Raw genomic sequence first — 23,976 nt, forward strand, 5'->3', positions numbered from 1 at the left:
CACTGAGATACTTCACCAACCTGGCAGGTGGTGTGCCACCGAACGAATCGAAAACAAATGCATTGTTATCGTCAATTTTGAGGTAGCATATCCAATGTGTACCAGGATTTTTGTAACTGTCCAGGTTGACCACGCCATACTCCCTTTTCTTCACAGCAGAGGGTAGAGAATCGGACATGAAAACACCCCTGAAGTTTTTTATTCCCAACAGTTCGATCAGAGATTCAATATCGAAGTTGGACAGGGCTTCTTCTTTTTTTTATATTTCTTCAAAGCATCGAGGTTGCTTTTTTGTTTTTTGGTTATACCTTTCCCCTTCTTCTCCATAGCCAGGTTGTGACGTTTCTGTTCTTCCAATTCTGCCTTGTTCTTCTTCGAGTCGATGACGGTTTTTGCGATGGCGGCGCTACCGCCGGCCAAACTTCCAACGGCCCCTAATGCTGCCAGGATGGCTGGGATGCTGAATATGAAACCTCCGATCTTTTGCTGTTTTCGCGAACGCTGCAAGCGTCTCAATTGAGGTGTGCTGAGAAGTAATTTCATTCCGTGTCCTTTCGTCAAGCAAGAACGTTTCTTCTCGCGTTGTTTCTTGGTGAGTAACCCATCGAGGGCACCTAGATTTTTCAGATTGGAGTATGGTATCTGGTACACGACACCCTTGGGCTTCATGTTGATGCTCTATATGTTATTTTCGCGATATGTTATTTATATATATGTTCTGAGATTTTTTTGTTTTGTGTAATTTTTTTTCGGTATGTTATTTATATATAAATGTTCTGAGATTTTTTTTTCCGTGTAATTTTTTTTCAAGGATATACTCCACACAGAGCCGTTACACAAATTCTATTACATGCTTTGTTTTCTTACCAAGAAGTTCCTTTGTACCCTTGTACACGATTTGAGTTTTGTTCTCGATTAAAATAGCTAGCTTCTCGTCGGATAACATGTTAGCGTATCGATCTGGTAAAAATAGACTGTATTGTGCGTTGAGCAACAGACGCGCCTTGGGGCCATACTGGGTAGAAACAATTGAACCGGAAGTTATCGTGTAAGGTTTGTCCACTTCTAATTCCTGAATTTTTACATATTCGACTGATGAATTTAGCATTTGTTTTAATGCTTGGGCGTCTAATGATTGTTTACTCATTTTATAAATGGCAAACACAATTGGAGTTGTTTTTTTTTTACGTAGTGTTATTTATATACCGAAGAAATTTTTTTCACGGTTCGAGAATTTTTTTATTTCTACACACCCCATCCAAGTTTTTGTTTCGTGTTCATGACGATGGTGGTGCCCAGTGCTGCAACTCTTTCTCCCAGCGAAGCGTCTCTGCTAACGAATCTTTCGAAAGCTGCGTGCTCTAACTTTCTGTCTGCTTCGTGACGTGCATCCAGATCGGAGCGAGTGGTGTTGTAAGCGATGTCGTGATCTTTGCATGCGGCGTCCAACGGATTCACACCCTTGTCTCCTCTCTCCAATCTTTTCTCGAGTTTGGTACCTGGTCCGCAGTACTGGTAGCCAGGTAAATGCATCTCGAAAGGTAACTTGTTGATGATGTCGTTCACGAGACCCTTTCCTTCGGCCACGTTCCAGAATCTCGGAGGCAGCGTGTTGATGATTTTGATGAGGTAACCTATGCCCTTGTCGTCGTTCACGATGAAGTTGGAAAGTTTCGTGCTGATCATGTCCACGATGCCAACCTTCTCGTTGTAGAAATTACGATTGCCTGCATTCTCCTCTCCTGCAATAACCAACAACCTGTCTATGAGCTTGCGCACGTCGTCCACCCACACAAACTCTTTGGGCAGGGTGTTGTAGAGTTTGACGCCGCTGCCTGTTTTCACCTGGTTCCAAATCGGTTTGATGAGATTCCTGTACTTCTCGCCGCTGCTCGATTTCACCCTATTCTGCGTAGCGTCGTTGTTCTGGTACAAGGCGTCCGTCATGATCAGAATTTCCTTGTAACTCTGGTAATCTTCTTCGGTGTAATCCTTCGGCTGCTTTTTGGCAACAAGTTCCCACAGTCCCACCGTACCCGGATACCTGTTCCAGCTATTCTTATCGCCTAAATTGACTTTAATGTTATTGCCTTCGAAGGTCACCTTCGATTTCCCAATCTTCCATACCACACCGCCGCCTTCGTTGGTTTCCATGGTGGGATACAATCCGAACACTTCATCCTTGTCGAACTTGCCCGTGCTCAGGTAGTCTCGTGCCAAAGGTCCCAACTCGATCTTATCCAAAGACGACGACGTGCTGCTTATGGCTCGACGTCCTGGCGGTACGTCCTTCAGTTCGAACGGCGTTGAAGGAATGCTCGAAATAGGCGTGGGTACGGTGTAACTTTTAGCTGCAAGTGGTACAAGTTCGTTGATCAAATTTTTATTTTGTTCTGTGACGCCTTTAATTTCTTTACCTAGATCGCTGATGGCGTCGATCACAGGTTGATCTTGACGTTTCTTCTCTTCGTAGAATCCGCGATTCTCGGATTTCCAACCTTTGAAGCGTTTCGCGAGGTAGTTTCGCAACTTGAGATTTTCGTCTTCGATTTTTCGTTTCGCCATAACGTTATTTATACATGTCGTTTCTCACAACGTTGCAACGTTTAGAAAGTTGTTGATTTTGTTTCTGTATTTTCCGTTGTTGGGTTTTCTCGTCATGTCGATCGTCGCGAATCCGAAATCGTCACTGTTCCAACAGTGGGAGCAGCAGCGTTCCGAAAATTGATTGTAGTTCATGTCTCCGCCTACGTAGTCATCGTACGCGTGCTTGAGGTTGGTGTGATCTTGACGAAACAAACATATGAAATTAGCGTTGTCGCGTACTAACTGTTTTGGAATTTTGGAAAACGTTTGAGCTAGGAAGAAGCAATCCATTCCTTTGTGACGACCTTGCGTGAAAAAGTTGCGAATTTCATTTTGATTTTCCAAGATGACATCGTCGAACACAACGACTGAATTTTCACGACAATCGTCGAGTGGTTTTATTTCAGATGCGAAAGTTGCAATGTCCAGACCATCGTACAGTTTTATCAGTTGCTGGTATTTCGCTTGTTCGAGACTTTTCGAAAATACGTAGAGGTGCCGGTTCTTCCAATCTAACCAATTCGGTGCGAGGAGAAAATTGTCCACGAGCAGTGTCGTTTTCCCACACCCTGAAGGGCCTACGATTAGACAACGGATGCTGTCGGGAAGCAACTCGCCGTTCTTTTTTTTTGTTTGATTTTCCGAATCAGGTAGACGTTTCACGACATTCCACGCACTCATAGAATCACTTCGTTCGCGTCGATCCAACTCTTTTCCGGAAGCCCCAGCCATTTCACCAATAGTTTGTCACCTTTTCTACGCAATACTTTCTCGATGAGGTACGTGTTGGGATGTTTTGTTTTAGAGAGTTCCTCTTCGTAAAATCTTCCTTTCAAAATCTCGCCGCTACTATCTTTTATTATATATGTGTGTCGGTTTCCGGGTAAAACTCGAACCACCGTAAAAAGTTCCGTACTCCAATTTTTTGTGAACCCCTTCTCGAAGGTGCGTTTGAATTTGCTGATCCTCACCTGGTCTCCAATTTTGAATTTTGACTTCTTGGTAGTCGCGGGAGTGTACTTTGGACAGTAAACTGTAGAAATTAAACGCTGCTCGTCGGATTTCGTAACGTCAGCTGGCTTCATGCCTATGGTTCTGTGTACTGTATTATTATAAGTGTCGACGAGTTCCGGCAGTATGTCGACCCATTTGTAATTTCCCCGAAGCGTGAATCGTTTCCACATGTGTGTTTTCAAGGTTCGATTAAATCTTTCCACGATGCTGGCTTTGATGTGACTGAAGGTTGAATAATGTCGAATGTCATGTTTTTGAATAAACTTTTGGAATACGGAATTGTAAAATTCTTTACCGTTGTCTGTTTGCAAAAACCGTGGTCGTCTGTCGCTTTCGCGAAAAATTGTCTTGAATGCTTCCGTGACGCACGTTCCCGTTTTTGCTTTCAAAGGTAGAGCCCATGCGAATTTCGAAAACGTGTCTATGACGGTGAGGAGATACTTGTTGCCTTTGTTCAATTTATGTATATTTTTTAGATTGCCGCTGCTCATCTCCACGAGGTCACTTTGCCAGAGATCATCGATTCCCTTGGTTACCACCGCCAAACGTTCGTAGTTGCGGCGTGCAGGTTTATGCAATTCTTCGACGATGGCTTGCCTAGACATTTTTAGAGATTACGTTTGAAGAGAAGCACCAGCGTGATGGGATTCAAAGAGGGTGGCACTTCGCTCGTGTTTTGAATGATCAGCTTATCGCCGGCACTTACGTCAAAAACGGTGAGATCTTCGTCTTTGTGTATTTCATATATGTTGCGCGTTTCGTTCCAACGTGCCAGAGGAATATTTCCTGCTTTCTGGACACCACGATTCGATATCAAGGTCATGGTGGGAACGCTAGCTTTTCTGCCGTGAGACCAGTACGAAAATTCATTTATCTGAATCGTGCCATCGAGGAGAAACTTGTAGTATGGATGATATGGATGTAACATGTACAGTTTGTTACCTTCGACGAAAGTGGAGATTCTCTGTTGATTGGGTATGCTGTTAATTTCGATGGCTTGCAGAGAATGCAGTTTAGCGAATTTAGTATCGACGCTAACGAGGTTGCTGTGAAGCTGTCCCAGTGTATTTTGTAAGGGCAACAAATGTTCGGCTATGGTATTCGTTACAGTAGAAAATGACGGTTTGATTTTCACTTCCACGTTCAACTGCTTGAAGTTTTCGTTGAGTTCTTGCAGCTTGGCACCGAAAGAGGCCAGCGTCGATTCCTGTGTGGATTCCAGCACTCCAACTTGATCTCTGATGTTGACGACAATACTCTGAAGGTTCTCGACTTGATTCAATTTCGAGCTCTTCTCGGTAAGATCGTTCACGATGCTTCGCATTTCGGTAAACTGGGTGTGAGGGTCAGCGACGCTCTGCGAAGTGGGCAACGTCGACACCAGCGAAGCAAGTTCGTCTCGAATCTGTTCCACGTTCGCCGTTTCCGTTTCCAGTCGTTTCAGCATACGTGATATGTTCCTTTTCAAAGCGTGCAATTCTTTGGAGGTGGGGAGATTGGCCACCCTACTCTCGAGATCGCTCAACGAACTTTTGATGTCGCTCGAATCGGATAGTGCCGTCACCGCCGTTTTCAATTTTTCCAAATCTTCGCTCGAAGGTACGCTCGTCCGTAACGATTCCAAGTCAGCCTGTATGTTGTCCAGTACGTGATGAAAATGAGCAAGATTCGTTTCGACGTTCAAATTTTCTAAATATTCGATCTTTTGCTGAACCGTGCTCAACGTGTCCTGAATGCTCGTCAACGCACTGGCTTCAGCGTGAATATTTTTAATTTCTTCGTTGATCAACTCCAGAGACGCCTGAAGCGTAGCGATGGTGGTTTGAATGTGTTCGAAATCTTGATAAGCCTCCAATTGAATTTTTATGTTCGCGACGCTTTTGCTGATGACCTGCAGTTCGTCCGACGATGGTAGGTTCGTCATGGTATCTTCCAAAGTCTGCAACTTGGATTTAATTTCTTCCAACGTGCCGGCGAATTCTTCTTGTAATTTGGAAACAACAACATGCAAGCGTTCTACATCAATATCCTTCACGACGGTTTGAAGTTCAGAGAAATTCTTTTCGATTGCCGAAGTTCGTTCTTCGATTTCGAGTTTTAATTTTTCCAAATCTTCATTTTTCGATTGAAATTGTTGTAATTTGGCCAAATCATTTTGAAGCTTATCCACGCTCAACTGTATATTTTGAACGTTGTCGTAAGAAGGTACGTCCACATAATTTTTTATGAGCGTTTTCAGTTCGGAATCGATTTTCAAAATGGGGTCGAGACATTGCGTTTGGAGCGTAGCGATCTCCGACTCTAAACTTTTGTTTAAGGTCTCCTGCAAAGCGATCAAATCGCTCCTCAATTTTTTAATTCGGACATCCAACATAAGAATCTCTTCTGCATGGTCTACACGCTTAGTGTTGCCGAAAATATCGTTAGGCATCTTGGTTAACGGTTATTTATAATAGGATAGACGATTCGTAATTCTACGAAGAGAGGAATGAGTTTGTCGTAATCTCCTAGGAGTTCGACGTACAGGTAATCTCCTGCGGAAACATCGTACGTAATGTTAGAAAGCATCTTGTCGTGCTTGATTCGAAAAATGTTCTTGGCGGTAGATATTTTGATTTCGCCTACGTTTTCCGGATTCACGGTGATTTGAAGTTTTCCATCGATCGGAATTTTGTAAAAATGTAAATTGTTGTTGAAGACGTAAAACATCTTGCCCACATCGTCATCCAATTTCGTCCAAATGCTGTTAAGGTGAACAATCAGTAGACCGTTGAGTTTAGTTAACATGGAAGGTAGAAATTCATGATCTGTCGTCGTGTGGTGTACAGCCTCCATGTTGGCTTGTTTTCGGAAACCAAAAAGATTCATATTATGCTGGTTATTTAAAAAACGGTCAAAGTTTTTTGTAATGACTGTCTGTGTTTTTTTTTGTTTTTTTTTTGTTTTGTTTTTTTTGTTTTGTTTTTATGAATCTTCTGTTGAAGGGCATATGTTGCAGGTTTTGCTTTCTGCTAAGCGATAGTGCCCCCACGGCAGTGTGTGGATTCCACATTGGAGAACGCACCTCTTGTCGTCGTTGGGATCCAGGGCAATCTTCCTCACTTTGTTGGTGGTTAACACATGGTCGACACTCTGGATACGCTGTTCTGCTCTTAGAACCGACGACCCGGTCTTGAGGCAATCCACGAAGTCCTCGAATGTGAGATGCTCCCGAACCACCTGTCTACCGACACCCTTGGCCTTCTTGGTAACACTGCCCTCTGCTTTGATGGTATAGGCCTTGGCACGAAGACCTGCAAACTCGAGAATCACGTCTCCGTCCTTCTCGTCTTTGAGTTTGCCAGGCACCTTTTTGTTGCGAGCCAGGATTCCGTACTGGTTCGGCTGGGGATAGCCCGAGGTGTCGAAGAGGTTAACCAAAGATGGAGCTGTGGCTATATCCCCGTATGCGTCGGCTGTGCGAACGTGGTACACCAAGCTGTCCGTGTCCGTGTAGAGAAGCGAGATGTTGTGCTTGTAGTGTGGACGTAATGTGTCGTAGTACGTCTCGAACATGTGGAGCTTGCTCAGATCCAGAACAGTGGCTCCAACGTAGATGGGCTTGTTGAGTTTCACCACGCCTTGCTTCATGTGAATCAGAGCCAGCTGCTCGTTGTAGATTGTTCGAGACTTGAACAATGGACTTGCAACAAGCTGACGACATCGCTCTTTCCTCGTCACCAATTTTATGTCCACGCGATTCCGTACATTCTCCATGGTCTTGCCAAACACCGCATTATTCATGAGCTTGAAGAAATCCTTATCAAGCTCGGACGTGGCTGCGATGCGGTGTTCAGTGTTGACTTCAATATATGGACGCAACCATGGAGAATGCTCGAACTTGAGGATGCGGTGAACTGCGTGGACCGTGACCCCTCGCCGCATCAACCACCGGAGATTCTGGTAGTGAAGGACGTAATTCTTCTTAGGTTCGAAATCCATGACGAGCTTCATCTGGTTGGAATCGGGTGGATACTTGAACTCGGGTGCAGGGGGAAGATCGCAGAACAAATCCTGTAGCTTCTCGGAGAACTCAAGGTCCACCTCTGCGAAGAACCCATGTTCCGAATCGTCGAAGCTTTCGATGTCGAAGTTGGAAGGATCAGCCCACTCGAACCCTCTAAAGGGGAGTGGCTGCATCATGGAGTGTCCGTACAAGTTATTCACGTCCGTGTACATGATGTAGCTTGACGGTTGGGTGGAGTCGTAGCCAGTAGCCATGTGATGGTTGTTGGCGCGCGCGTGCCGTTGCGACACCTGGACCATTCCACCCCGTTTGGCACGTTCCACAAACAGCATCATGTCCACGTCCGAAAGAAGCTCCAGCTTGATTTTCGTCACCAGAAACATGGCTGACCACGCCAGTCCGGGGAGACTATAGAAGTAGGCGGGGTCCAGCTTGTAGATGGTCTTCGCAGTTGTACGAAACGCCTGGAACACGTCGGCGAGGAGCGTCACATCAAGTTTGAGGTACGCGTCGTGGTAGTCCCCGAGAGTTCGACAACCCAGTTCGTGCCACATGGACTGGGCGTGGTGGTATTCTTCGTCGGTGATGTTCGAGCCTCGTAGCTGACTGTAGAACTTCGCCTGGGGAGGTAGCGACGTCTCCGCGAACTTGGTAGAGTCGGTGACGTATTCATAGGGGTAGACCCCCTTACGCCTGAAGAGACTGGCGTCCAAGTTTGGAAAATTCGCAGAGGTAATGAGCATTTGCCCGTCACTAAGCTTTTTCGCCAGGGCATCGAGGCTAGCCGAGAGGAACCTCAGGGAGTCGAGGAAACGAAGCTCGACGGTAGAGCATAATCCTGGGATTTGAACCCATTTGCTCACACTGATGTAACGCTCCTCGTTCTCGGCGAGAACGTTGATTCGCATGTTGTCGTACCCAAGATACTTGATCAGGTGGTGAAAGTCGTACCCCGAGCCATTGTGAAAAAACACAGGAATAAAGCGCGGGTCCCGAGCCAAGAGGTTGCAGTCGTTGCACCAAGGACCAACGTACCTACCGTTAAAATGATCGTGGTGATGGACTTTACGCTTGTTGATGCTAAACTCACAGGTGCACACTGGACAGGTAGTAGCCTCCTCGTGTCTATGTTGATCGTCGGGGGACAGTGGGAGCATAGACTTGGGGGTCAACAGCACCTTCCCTATCTCGATGGCCTCGACAACCATCCTCTCGAGGAAGTGTTTGGCTGCGTCGGGACCACGGTACACATAGGGCTCGGGGACGATGTGTTGATCTCGTCGCACCACAACATATGCGAAACTGGATGCCTCGTGGAGTTGGTAAGGGGTGGTGGAAGAAACTTCAGGATCGGGATCGCAAGTGGACAGGGGTTTGAGAAAAGCCTCGAAATCCGCGATGATGATGGCGGGGTGCTCTACCATGGCACCGTGCATTTTGAAACACTCTACGGCGCCAGGTTCGGGCAAGTCTGCCACCCCCGGTTTGTTGGCATTGCAGTAGAGCTTGTGGTTAGCGAGCTTCTCAGCAGCGATGTTGGGACCTCGAACATGTTGGTAACTGCGTTGATCCCGTCCGTCGAACATTGACAAGCACCTGCGACAAACTTCTTTGTGGTGTTCGTGTTTGCTTGTTTGGCTCGAAACAAGCCGAGAGAGAGAACGGATGAGGGTGTAATGGTGGTGGGTCTTGTTCTTGATGAGCAGAAGATGAATTTCCTGCACACCATCGTCGTCGTCCACGTCGCTCACCCGGATAGGGTACACCACATTTTCGTCAGTGAGGCCATAAACGTTGATGGCCAACCGAGGGTTGTGTGTACGGGCTTCGAACTTTCGAATGTCCGAGACCTCCACCGGGTAGTCAATCCCAGCCATCGCATCTTCCAGCTCCAACTCGTACTGCATGTAGTGGTTAACTCGGTATGGGTGGGTGTGGACAGGGTGCAATGCTGCAAGCACACACCATACGAAGCACTTGTTATCTTTATTTTGGATGTTCAGGACGGCCTTTCTATCCACAATGTCAGATGGTAAGGGGACGTAGCTGGAGGCGGAGAGAGGCACAAACTTGCTAAGTTTGACGCACAGTTCGTGAGGCTCGCCGCACAACGAACCCCCCGAGCCCTTAGCTTCATGTTCTTCTTGTTTAACCAGCAGCTCCTCGACAAACTTGTTGTAGATGACCTCGAGGTTTTCGACATCCGTCAGATGCAGCGTCTTCGCCTTGGTGTTGTGGCAGAAGCTGTAAATTTCACCAGACGGCTTCTTGTACTGGCAACGTAGCGAAGCGTAGAATTTGGTGGAGTGCGTTGCAAGCGCATCGCCGAGGATGGAAATAATTTGGGCTTGCACGTTCTCCAAAAAGCTACGCACGTCGCATGAGCCCTCCGAAGTAAGGGGAAAGTCCTCTAACAAACGCTGGAAAGCGGACTGGCTCGCTTTCGCCACAGTCTTGATGCGCTTGGCGGATGGTGGCGAGTCGGCTTCCGCTTTCCTCTTGGTTGAGCTGGTCGACGGTTGAGCCCCAGATGTACTTTCGCTTAGACAAGTAAGCTTGTGCTTCTTGGCATACGCAATTGTAATGTGTTTATTGCATCCGGAACACAGTTCGGTGGCAGCCAAATGCTTGCCTGGCACGCAGGTGCGACAATGTCTTACAAAATGTTGGCTTGATATAGTTCTTTTGCAAACAGGGCAACTTTTCATGGAGCGCATTTTTTCGGGGTATGTTTATTTATATGTGATCTGTTGGTGGTAGAGTGTTTACAAAACAAAAATGCCTTATGAGAAAAATTTTGTAAGGTAATTCTAATTAGTGTTAATTCGAGGGGTTTATTTATATATGGGTGGCGTTGTCCTCCTCAAATATGTGCTTTAATCAACCCTATAAAAAAAATAAAAAAATATATAAGAAAAATATGATTGTAGATAGAAAAAAAACACAATAAATATTGTATGCAATACGAAAATAATAAAGGCGCCAGCGTGCGCGCGTGTGGCACATCGTTCCCCCGAGAGAGGTTTACAAAGGTCACGATAGGTCTCTCTCTCTTTTACAGCAACGTTGGCATCTCTATTTTTTTTTAGTTGTAAGTGGGTTGCCAACACTAGTTAATAATGCTACACACACGCACACACATACTATGCTGCCATCCATCTCTTTTACAACAGTATATATTTATTGCCGGCTCTCCTTGCCCAGTGTGTGTAGGTTGGCAAAAAATTGTTTTATGCACTGTGGCAAGCCTCAAGCAAACTTGCCAGTTGCTTTAGAGGTTACACCAAACAAAAAAAAGTTGTAGGTAGGTGTTGGCAGCTGCCAGTTGTTTTAACTCTTCCCCCTCTCTCCTCTCTCTCGTAAAAAGCTATGACAATACCAGTAGGTTGACAAATTGCTTTATACACTATAAGTCAAGCCTCAAGCGTTGCCAGCTCCTTGCTTTAGGTTAGGTTAAACCCAAAAATCTTGGTAACTTTTCGAGTAAGTTGGCAACACTACAAGGCAAGCCTCAGCAAAATTACCAGCTGTTTTAGGTTAGATTAGACCCAAAAACCTTGGTGATTTTTTCGAGTGAGGAGTTGGTAACACTGTTTGTGAGGTTAACATACATCCAAAAGGTTGCGTCAAGTTGGTAACACTGCGAGGTTAACATACACCCAAAAGGCTACGCCAAGTTGGCAACACTGCGAGGTTAACATACACCCAAAAGGCTACGCCGAGTTGGCAACACATATACACTCACACACAAAAAAGTTAAAAAATTATACAGCATAAAAAGCTACGCCGAGTTGGCAACACTGTGAGGTTAACATACACCCAAAAGGCTACGCCGAGTTGGTAACACATATACACTCACACACACTAAAAAATTATACAGCGTAAAAGGCTACGCCGAGTTGGCAACACTGTGAGGTTAACATACACCCAAAAGGCTACGCCTTGCCCGAGTTGGCAATACTGCAAGACAAGCCTCAAGCAGTATTGCCAGCTCCTTGCTTGAGGTTAGGTTAGACCCAAAAACAAAAACCTTGGTGATTTTTTTAAGTGAGGAGTTGGCCACACTGCGAGAAAAGCCTCAAGCAGTATTGCCAGCTCCTTGCTTGAGGTTAGGTTAGACCCAAAAACAAAAACCTTGGTGATTTTTTCAAGTGAGGAGTTGGTAACACTGCGAGCTCCACCGAGCTCCATTTTCGGGCTCAGAACCGCCTTACTGCTCTACTCTCATTGTAGGTTAGTTTAGTGCATAAAACGTCGTAAAATAAAAAATAGGTCAAGAACAAGTTGGCAACACTGCTTGAGGCTTGTTCTGCAGTATTGCCAACTCTTTGCCTTAGGTTAGGTTAGACCCAAAAACCTTGGTGATTTTTTTCGGGTGAGGAGCTGGCAACACTGCGAGAAAATGGAGCTCATGCCTTACGAGAGAAATCCATTAAGGCAAGCTCCACCGAGCTCCATTTTCGGGCTCAGAACCGGCCTTACTGCTCTACTACGGACTATAGCTAGGAAGAAGTGAAAGACTGAATCGATTCTGGAGAGCTGAGTGGGACATGCCATGGACCAGACGGGAGAGCAGAATTCTATTATTGGGGAGATGAATGATTTGAAGTACAAAATGAGGGCTGAGATGTCACTAATTTCAGTGAAACGGTAGAGTAAACCTAAGAGACGCATGGCCTTTTTTGTGGCGCATAAAATACGTTCCTCAAATGTGAGCTTTTGGTCGAAAACAATGCGTAGGTCTTTGTGAGAGGATACCTCCCAAGATCGAAATACTCTCTGCAATATCCTTGCACATCTCAAGTTTGCAACTCTTCTGACGAATCTCCCCCCCCCCACCCCTTCCCGCTGGCATGGATCATTTACACATTTGCATGAAAATGGCGTTTTTATCACACACAACCCCCACACGAAGAAGCCTACTGTACCAAATTTCATCATGCTGCTCTGAACATCTAATTCTAAGGCAATAATGATTGTACTATTTCATTAGTGAAGAGAGACTCGCAAAGAACACCTATGCCGAGACTTCGATTCGAATCCCGGACCCCTCGCGTCATTGTACGCTATCCTAACCACTTCGTCACGGGGTCGGTTCTATGAATATGGGGAATTCCTCTACAAATACCACTGTGTGTGTGTGTGTAAAACAATTACTTCAATTGACTAGCAGCCTGCCGATCAGCCTTTCGCTACATTTTTGACACTTGGTGTAGTGCAGGTGCATCTCAATGTCAAGTTGGTGCAAGGAAATTGTGTTCAACCAAAGTAGGGGTATGACTCATAACACGTAAGTCAAACACCTACTCGGTCAAGTGGCGTATTTCATCTGGCGCAAGCGCAGAATGCTTTCGTGGTTAGGCTAGGCAGATTAAAATTTCTTAGCATAAATGTACTACATTTAGCCTAACAATAAAAACATTTAACCTGACCTGACGTCAGAAGGCGAAATACTGCGCTTGACCGAGAAGGTGTTAGACTTACGTGTGATAAGTGAGACTTCAACAAATGCCTGTCTGCTGCTCTCAACGTTCATTTCATTGGTGAGCACGTACCACGTGACCATACACTACACTGTACACTGCTCCAGAAGGCGGTTCAAAACGGTGTAGACACGAAATAAACGTGGTACCAAATCAACGAAGTAGGCGAATCGGTGTTGCACTTTCGTAACCATCTATGGGAGTTATTCCTGAGTAAACAAGAAATAATCGATCAGACAATTCGATTATTGATGGCGGGGAAAGAACTTCCGGTTTGGCGAATTTTCCAATGTAAACAAGTGGAATACAGATCGTCACCGAGCTCATTTTCTTATAAAAGATCGGAAACAAAATGGATCACTTGAAATTTTTGAGTGATGTAGATAAACAAAGGTACCTAGAAATGATTGGCAATTTCCCGAATCGTTTGGATGCAGATATAAGGGACAATACTAACATTTTCCAAGACAATGTTGATCTACCATCAGTTCCGTTTTTGAAAAGACTTCTCCAGGTTGAAATGAAGCTTACATTAATTATAAACATTGAAATACTTCGATAACAACAGAAATAATAATAATATATTTTATTCGAATTTAATTATTATTGTTGTTTATTATTATCATGATATTCGATCCACAAGCCGAGTGAATATCCAGCACAGCTATTTTCCATTAATATTTTTACATTTCATAGTTACAATACTCAAATGCACAGTTATTGTATTTTGTTATTAACTTTTGCAAGTGTCGTTCAAGAAAGGACTTCAGAAGTTAGAAAATATACTCACAAAGTTTATATTGCGTGACCTCGTCTAAAATTATAATTTCGCGAATTCTGAAAACTGTGGAACCATTTATTCTTTAAATTAAATGGTACAATATGAAAAAGTATCCTGGCTCCTGTATTTTTCACTCATTTTTTTTCGATCTAATGCATATTTTACATTGATTACTCTGTTCGAATACTAACCAAGTTAAATTTATTTCTGTTATTAACAATAAAAATAACGAACTTCCTGTTTTTTTGAACTTGAAATGAAGGATGCCAATTTACAGAGGGGGGGAGGGAGAGGAGGGGTCGACTGACCTATCGACGCCCATGGAGAGAGCGCTTATCAACACCCAAAAGGCAAATGCGTTATAATATGATTATAAATAGTTCCAACTTTTAAATGTAGTCAACACATGTCCGTTAGACAATTATAATCTTCATTTGATCTGATGAAGTACCGACTGCAGAGCCTACTTCCTCGTGTTTGTGTCCAGTCTTTTCGCTTTACTGCCTAAATCCACTGATCTTTCAATATCGGGTCTGTCTGAAAACGATGCATAGATACTAGGGATGGCCAAACGGATCCGGATCCAAAAGTTACGGATCTGGATCCGGATCCGAAAATTCCTGTTCTGGATCCGGATCCGAGAGTTCCGGGTCCGGGTCCGAACGTTTCGTATCTCAATCCCATTATAATATTACCACACCTTAAAAGGTATTATGATCTTCGATTACAAAGAAATTTTTCGTTAGTCCTACAAGAATTTTTTTCAAGTGTTGTTCCTAAAATACTTTGCTACGCATCGGCTAACACACTCGTGCACAAATGTCAGAGGTGATTTTGTAAATGCCATTGAAACGAATATGTATTCATTCATTCGAATGTATTGGAAATGAAAACACACATAAATGTGAGACATTCCATTCCAGGATGAAACCTTTAACACATATAACAAGATAGAAATGTTGAACAATTGTATTATTTGTGTATTACAGTTACAGTTTTACAAATTAAAATAAAATATTATAATATATGCAGTGTTAAATAATTACAAAGTGTAAGACTAACATGGGAGGTTATTTAAGTGTCCCCCTCCGATTTCCGATCCGGATTAGACACCTGAGGACAGTTGTTTGTTCCCTACCTCATGTTGAAACCAAAATCCCCACACAAATATTGTCGCCTTTTCCGAAGACACTGCCTTTACACCATTGAATTCAATGTTATTCTTTTCAAAACCGGAAGTGCAGTCCCCGCCAGCGCCAAGGAAGCACAGAAATGTAAACATCCAGTGAATAGCGCCCATACACGTGGCTGCAAAGAGATTTAAAGCCTGGACGGGAGCTGTGGTATTTCGTCTCGCGGTAACCTTAGATGGGTGCAAACGCATACTCAACTTCGGACTACTGACGTATATTTAACCAAGGATGTGCGTCAGTCAGTTGCCTGCGTGTGTTTGGTAGGTCAAAGACAGTGGTGTGATTTCATGTTTGGAATGACAAGAGTGCAGATTGGGGCATGTTACAAAGTTGCCCACAGATTCAGCACGTCGAAACAATGTGAGCGATTGATTTCAGCTTCCTATCTTTTGTGAACTTGAAAGCAAGGCTATACGAAGCAAATCTACACTTCATGAGGAACGCTGACACTTGCACCGTCTGTGGCAGGACAACCTAAGGTTATGCCGCAGCAAATTGGTGGAGGAGAATGAAGCAAGACGGAGCATTTTACCTTAATTCGGGTAAGTACCGGTACTGTTTTATTTCGAATGTAGTTTATTCCATGATATCTTATGAGAAAACGTGCACTGTTGTCAAGGTGAGCAACTCGCTTTGGAATTACGCTACCGATTATTCTCTCTTTATATTTTCCGTGCAAAACACCTTCTCTGTAACAGTTCCGTATATCGGAGACACATTAAAATCGGATATTTTGTGTTTCGCATGATTCGTACTTACCAATTGTGTATTGAAGAACATAGTTCAAGGTGCCATTATGCTTTTTACACGAAAAAAAAAACACAATTTTTCACATAGAGAGTAATTTTTGTTATACCTTTTTTCGCTTGCGTAACACACAATATGGCGGGCAAGACGTGACTACCGTAGTGGGTATGCAGTGTTTCCAACCTTCTTCACCGAAAAATACCTACTATCGTGTTCGTCACGTGTGCAAATTGTACATTATGCACGGGTAGCTGACGGATAGCCCCACGAACCATTTCCGATAAGGTTAGGTTAGGAAAGCATAGTTAAAAAAGGGGGTTGGAAACACTGACAGGGGTTACGTCATCAAACGTACGCAGCATCCGGTTACAAATGAAAGCAATGGGAATTGTGCGTCGGTGAAATATTTCTCTTGAAAAATACATGATTTTCCGGTGAAAAAGATTCCACGATGAAAGAAAAGGTAACGGTTCCGATTGTTTTATGATTTCTCCAGCACAAAGACTACAGCCGGGAAGAAATAACCTGGCAGTAACGTCACTCCCTGCTAAGTCAGCGTTGCCAACTACTATGAAAGGAACCATAGCACGAGTAAGAGTACGAGCAGCAAGAATCGCGGTGCAAACTACCAATCTTCAATTTAATGTTAGCACTGCTAGATGTTTATTTTATGTTTGTTTATTTTAATTATTTCATATAATTCGGCTTTCAGCAAACCTTCTGCATGCGGAATATTGTGAGATGATAGCCACGACTTCATTTCATCCTTCTGCTGTTTGATGTTGGGATTTTTTTCAGTAACTTGTTAGTAACTTGTTGTGGTATGGAGGATTGTCACACACAATAACAAGTTTGGGGGCAGATTGGAAAGAAGCTGTTCTTCGAACCACAACATAAAATGGTTAGCGTTCATCTCCCCATGATAGTCACCAGAAGTTGTTTTTGAAAGGAACACTAACTTCGCCCCTCCACAAATCCACTTTCACCACCGGCATGCACAATAATAAACCTGGGACCCTTTCCTGTTGGCACTTTTAACCCCCCCCCCCCCCCCGAATCTTTGGAATCCAGCCAAACTTTGGGGACAGTGTGGTGTGTGTTCACGAAACTTTCATCCATATAAATGAAAGACCGGCGGTTTGCTCTGTGCGCAGTTCTTTAACTTCACGCAAAAATGATCGCCGCAACGCAACGATGCTGTTTCGTTCAAGGAGTAGCTTCCTGCTGTTTACGCTGTGGTTTTTTAAATCTGAATCCTAATTTTCTTATGATCATACGCAACGACCAACGCGAAACCTTAAAATTAACATTTTCTTGCAGTTCCTTCATCAGTTTATGTATGGTGACAACAATGCCTTTCGTGTATTAAACAATGGATTGTTTGGCGCACGACTGCTTCATCAAAAGAATCCAGATTTGTGACACGTTGCTGGGCGTTCGGTCGGTTTTTGCCCGCCGTTGAAAAAGATTTCCCGCTCGCAATCGCAACACTTTTGTGTTTCTTCTTCAAAATTCTCCACACAGATCTTTCACTGACACCTGTCGCCACGGGCATTCTGTGAACAGCTGTGGTTTTGTTTTCATCGCAATCAAAGTACTTATACACATTGAAAACTATTTCTCTTGTATCGCTGTGCAAAGGCTTACCTTTCTTTACTCCACTGCTCATTGTACAACAATGACAAAACCAACCAAAAAACCCTCCCTAACAAAGAAACAAAATAGCCTGCAATCCCTCGCTCGTAGCTGCGGTTTGTTAGACTAATTAGCAGTGTGGGGGTTTGCACGCCTGCATCACCCCTCTCGGAATGATTTCGATTGGTTTGCACGCCAGCTTGTCGTCCGCTCTAGCGAATGAGCTTTCGCTTCTGGAAGGAGAGGTGAAGGTGGGAGATGACGTCACTGCCAAGCTATTTCTTCTGCGCTGTAATTATCGTAGAATTTTGGAATTCATTGTAACACGAAATTTGAACCTTCCTTAATTAAATTAATGAGCACTGTTTGGATTCGAAAAAAAAGTTATTCATGTTGAAAAATACAACTTAAAAATTACCTTACGCAAGCATGCAGACTTCTCATGGACAAGATATTCTCCGTCGCCAAGCGACAGTAAATATCGTAGAAGCGTGGGAATGAATGTAGAAGTAAATCGGAACCTTAGTAGAATGGGTAAAAATTTACTATCCTTCGGACACCTATAACTTCTTAGTTTCGTCAATATTTGACATTCGTACTTACCTATCTGCTTCGCGGAACATTCCTTAAGGTGTTTTGACGTTTTTTTCATCAAAGTAATTGCAATTTTTCACATTACGAGTACATCTTTCTCGTAGTCTTTTCGCTTTCCTGAGACACAATATGGCGCGTACACCTTCCCACATAATCGCGCGTCGTGCTTGTTTTTCGTCGATTTTCATTCGTTATGTAGTGTTTCAAACTTCGGAACCCAAGAAATACCCGTGAACAAAGCTCATCTGATCAATTTTTTTATATATATATAAAGCCAGGTCTCGAACCTAGGAATTTCGGTGACGAGATCATAAATATACTACTTAACGCACCCTGCCACAGAGCGGGCGCGATTATCCTAATTGTACAAATAAAAAATACGTTCATTAAATGAACCAATTAAGGTTGAGTTTGCCCTTAACCGGCAGGTGTTAGTTTTGATGTGATTTTTGTTATTTAGCGTTGCTTTTCTACCACCTTTTGGCTAATCGCAACGATGAGGATGAATATGATGAAATTGATAAAGGGGGCGTTAGCCCACTGTACTCCCTCGAAAATTGCTGATTTTTTTTAATCGACAGATTTGGGGGTTTGCATAATATAAAATTGGTTCCAGCGCGCGGAAAACACAAATAACGGAGATATTTGATCCCAAAGTATGGCCCGCGTATGCCATCTCTGAGAACTTTCGTCGCTTTTTATTAGTAAATACCAGTTGTATGCACACTCAAATAGCTAACAGTGAGTCAGTCTGTACATAAAGAGAACTTAAACTTTTAGAAAAAGCAAATTCTCTCGTAAACTTTCATTTGATACCTTGTTATTTTCATTTAAATCGGGGGTTTTCAGTCGTGTCTTGTTTCCCCTCCGCTGGCAAAATTTGCACGCGCCTCCCCTCAATAGATAAACTTACATGCGCTGTGACCAACACAAAATCTCTTCATGAGTTTATTTACTGTTGGTACACAGTGGCGTGCCAAAATGCGGGGGGAGGAGGCCCCACTTTTGCTCAGTGTTCCTAACATAGAACGTCAAAAGCAGCAAAATATGGCAAAATGACGTCAGACTACTAAAGAGAGTATACGCACTTTCGAAAATTCTGAACACGGCACTGTTGATACACATACAAGTAATGAAAATATGTGTGATTAATACATATGGTGTATAATTTTCTTATGTTTATAAGCTGGTTGTGATTTATTCAGCAACACTAAATACAGACAATATGAAAAGCCGGATAAAATATGTGTTAAAAATTGGCATACAGCAGTGTTTCGATTTCTTTATTTAATTGCAGTCCTGTTTCTTCTAACAAACATGCTTTCATATTTAATCCTTCTCTTATAATGCAGGGAGCCTCCCCGATGGGTAATCAATACCCAGTGGCGGCACATGGCACAGTGGTTCGGATCCCACTTTAAATTGTAGGCCCAGTCCCGATTAGCCTTTCTGTGCATAAAGTGGACTTAAAACAACAAATTAATCAATCTTATAATGCAGTAACTTCCTTTCGAAGGCTGACACCTTGTTTGTTAAGTGTACGATTCCCTTGTAGAGCCACAAGCACTTCTGGGTTGTAACGATCGCTTTGATTTTCAGTCGGATCATTACAACTCTGAAGTGTCCGTGACTGTAACTCATAGAGATACATTCAGAACATCCAGATTGTGTAAAATATCAGAAAAGTATGCCAATTTCTCTACAAAAGGTACTATCAGTGAAGTCGGCATGGTTTTCTTACACAAGGTAGTGTAGTGGTTCCTGTCTTAGTTCAAAAACACGGGAGATGACATTGCCGATGATCACGACCAATATCTCATTTCTCTTTTAAAAAGTCTGGTAACATTGTCGCCTTGTAATCAAGAGATCCCGGGTTCGATACCCAGTGGAGGCCCATAGTGGTACGGATCCTACTTTAAACTGTAGGCCCAGTCCCGATTTGTCTATCTGTGCATAAAGTGGACTTAACAACGACTCTTTTAAAGTCCTCCCACAACTTTGTGAAACCCTGCAGAAAGCAAGCATATTCCTTAGTGGGAGTTGCTCTCTAAAACTGGAAGTGACTCTTGATTTCAAAATCATTAAGGAAATTTGCACGTGATCATATTAATTTGCTGAAGTTAGCTAATATATAGTCATGGTGATAAAGTATTTCCCCCATGAAACTTATACGTTGAATATTTGTGATAAGATAGTAAAATATCAAGATAGATATAACTGATTTCGCAAATAGTTCTATGCCAGAGTAATTTAAATGCCACGTAAATAATCTATAAATAAACTCTACGTGAGGAAGCACGAACATTGATTGTTATAAAAGTACCCGAATTTTTAGATTTCCGAAATTGTTGGTTTATGCAGATACGTAAGTTAAGTAATGCGTTACAGTTTATCAACTTGTGTTCCAAAAGTATCCAGTAACTTTCTAATTAACTCGTTAAGTAACTTTGCCCTCCCCATATAAAGGAAATTTCAGATATATAGCAGGTGGTTATAATTAAAGTGACGGTGTTCAGAGTGGTACAGCACGGGCTGTAATGAGAGTAGCAGTCTGAAACTTCGTAGATATGCTAATGAAGCAATGCGCTCGCGAATTATGCAAAAAAAAAAAAAAAAAATCCAATTCTCGCCACCAGGGTAAAAAATGGCGCTGTAAGCAGTCAAAACTTGGTATAGTTACAGGAAAAACACTATAAATCGCAGAAAACAATACTCTTTGTAATAAAATATCGCTATAATTTCACTATTCGAATTACATGAACATTACTAAAGGAAAAAGCAACAAGCATCACCAACAACAACCAGGGAGCTCACACAATGGTTAGGCAATGTCACCGACTTTGACGTCAGAGTTACGGAAAATTCCACGTTTTGACTGCTTACAGCGCCAATTTTTACCCTGGTGGCGAGAATTGGAACTAATTTTTTTTTTTTTTCATAATTCGCGAGCGCATTGCTTCATTAGCATATCTACGAAGTTTCAGACTGCTACTCTCATTACAGCCCGTGCTGTACCACTCTGAACACCGTCACTTAAATTATAACCACCTGGTACATACATACATTGCACCTCATACACACATAATTATATGTATGTAGTGTGTCCACATTAGTTTGTCGCACTGGACATTGTTCAATTGCTGCTTTCTACTGAATTTTTATTTTTCAATTATTATTACCATTGCATTTTGAAAAATCTACTAGTCCAGTCTCATTAAATATTTAAATTCTTTGAACAGTTATTTATTTGCTTGTACTTCAGTAAACAGTTGTACTTGTGCAAGCGTTTAATGGGTAAATATCGAAACGAGAAGCGTTCCGTTACATTCATAGCATTTACTCTTCTTTAGCCAATAATAACTTACGAACAGTTGTAACGAGTGCACTCCCGGTCCTCGAAATGACGTGTCAATCATACCCTGGCACGGGGCCAAACGTCGTTATGTGTACGGGAAACCGGTCGTGACTCACGGTCCAGTTATCAAGTTCGGTACTGAGACGGTCGTTTATTGTCATACTATTGCGAGGCGGAGATTAATACCTTGAAATGTTACACTGTTTTGTTTACCTTTGATATGTAGATTCGAACAATCATAAAAACACTAATAGCATAGTATCTGGTACCTGAAAAACGTCAAATAACAACACTGACGAACGGTAAAAAGTGAATATATAATGTAACAACAAATAAAATATTGCAATCAACAACTGTTTACAAAGCCTCCTCACTCTCACAACATTCACTCTATCTCTCTTTCACACACACGAGGTATTTTTACATGTGAAGTATGGATACAAATCATGGATCTCATTAACATACCATTCCTTTTAATTTTTAAACCTTTATGTGAATTTAGGGCATTTGTCTGCCAGCTCCTGTGCTCTTTTAAATTAACTTAAGTGCCAGCCCTCGGAAAGCGGTTAACTAAGACAATTGGGTCGGCGTGGTTAAATCTTTCGTTCGAATGAACGTATGCATCGAGTCGTAAGCACGACATTATACAAGTTTCTCGGACGGGGGTATTACACACAAGCCTCTCTCGTCCAATGAGAACAACTACTCAATTACATAGTGATGCAAAAACTTAATTGGCTCCAGCTGCCGGAATACACTAATCAATCGTCGGCGCGAGCAAAAATTACCTTAAAAACCACTATGCAACAAATAATACTATTTCACGCACACGACCTTGCAATAAAAACAACTACGCTTTCCACAATTAAACAGGACTCATCAGTCAAGTATTGACAAATTAAATGGCGCGACGGGGCGGTCGGTTACACAAGAAATGGAGCACACTTTGACAATTTATACTAAATATTAAAGAAATGAAATGGAGCTTCTAACGCTGAATGCAGACAATTAAATTAGAACATCTGAACATGAAATAACCCTTTTTACTACAATACCAAAAATTGTCAAACGCGGGGGTTAGGTTCGGGGTTTCCTGAGTAACTTTGCGAATAAGTGAGACTTCGGCGTTAACTGTACGGTGTTGATACTAACGACGCACGTTTACATGTACATGAGACCCTCTGAAGTATACTGTACCAGACTCTGCTACATGGCGTGGTCATTCATCTCTCCTGGACGCGGCACTTGCAAACGGTTCCTTTGTGGCGAAATTGTCCTCCGAGGTCGATCGCGACGAAGAATAATTGCGACGATCTGGTGTACTTGCAACTCCTTAGTACTGCGGGCGTTCCTCTTGCCACTAGCGTCGGATGTACGTGGTCACGCGCCGGTTCGGAATCTCTCTGGTGACGGGCTTCGATTCGGCGTCGTTCTGGAAGCGTCGTTCTGGAGTCGTCCTTCAATCTCTCCCTCTGGCTTCGATCGGCGTCGTTCTGGAGTCGTCCTTCAATCTCTCTCTCTGGTGACGGGCTTCGATCGGCGTCGTTCTGAAAACGTCCTTCGGGCTTTGGACAGTGTTTGGCTTTGGCGTCGTCTGGCTGGCTTCTGCATCGTTGCGGGTGTCGGGGAAGCGACGGCCCCCTTCTCTATCTTCTTTAGCCCTCCATCCTTATGTAGTCCACGCTTGGCAAAAACAAATCACCGCGTAATCTTCACCAAAAATAAGGCGCACACTGGTAACTCTCTATCTGCAAGTCGCTCACAGTACGTAAGGAAACAAAGTTCACGGACACAAGGCAATGCTCACGCGAGAGTGTAGCGCGGAGATGCTCTCTCTATGAAATCCGGGTAAAAACTGTGTCTGGGATCGTAGCACCGTATATTTATAAGAGAATCAAATTCGTCCGTTGAAACCCACGCTCAGGTAGCTTGTCTTCGCTTTTGGAGGAGATGCGAATGACCTGTGTCCATTGTCTTGAAACTCGGTCACCGAGGCGTCTTCGATCCTTTCAGGCTTGGGCTCCAGCTGGTTTTCCTGGTCATCCGTGAACATGGGTTCGAACGCCTGCTGCGACTCAAGCCCGGTAGCGGCGAAAATAATCTTTCCTTATCTCCGCGTTGGTGCAAATATGTCATGTTCTAAGCGGCGGCTGTCACTCAAGAAAAACCCCATCTCCCAACTCCCGACGTCTGGGTCGGATACAAGTTTATTCACAAAATAAAATCAAACCTCACACTTTCATGTTTGTGCATAAAGTGAATCAATAAACAAAAAATAATTTTTATCGAACTGCGTTTTACATGTCACTAGATACCGTGACACAGTGTACAAACACTAAGAAAAGTAAATTAAATACATTCCATTGTCATGGGTGGGACACGCGAACTACATTTTTGATATTAAAGTAACTATTGTACTGATAGTTAAGCAACATTTTTCTTAACGTTTCTGTGCAATGAAATATGAAACTTAACACTGTTGATTAAACATAACTACCCTTAAAATACTTACCCAGATTTATAGCTACAAGTGAACAATTTTGTGGTAAGGGTGGGACAGATAAAACTGCATCTTTACTTTA

Source organism: Lepisma saccharinum, chromosome 27 (assembly GCF_977018435.1).
Source record: "Lepisma saccharinum chromosome 27, izLepSacc3.1, whole genome shotgun sequence".
NCBI classification, from domain to species: Eukaryota; Metazoa; Arthropoda; class Insecta; order Zygentoma; family Lepismatidae; genus Lepisma; species Lepisma saccharinum.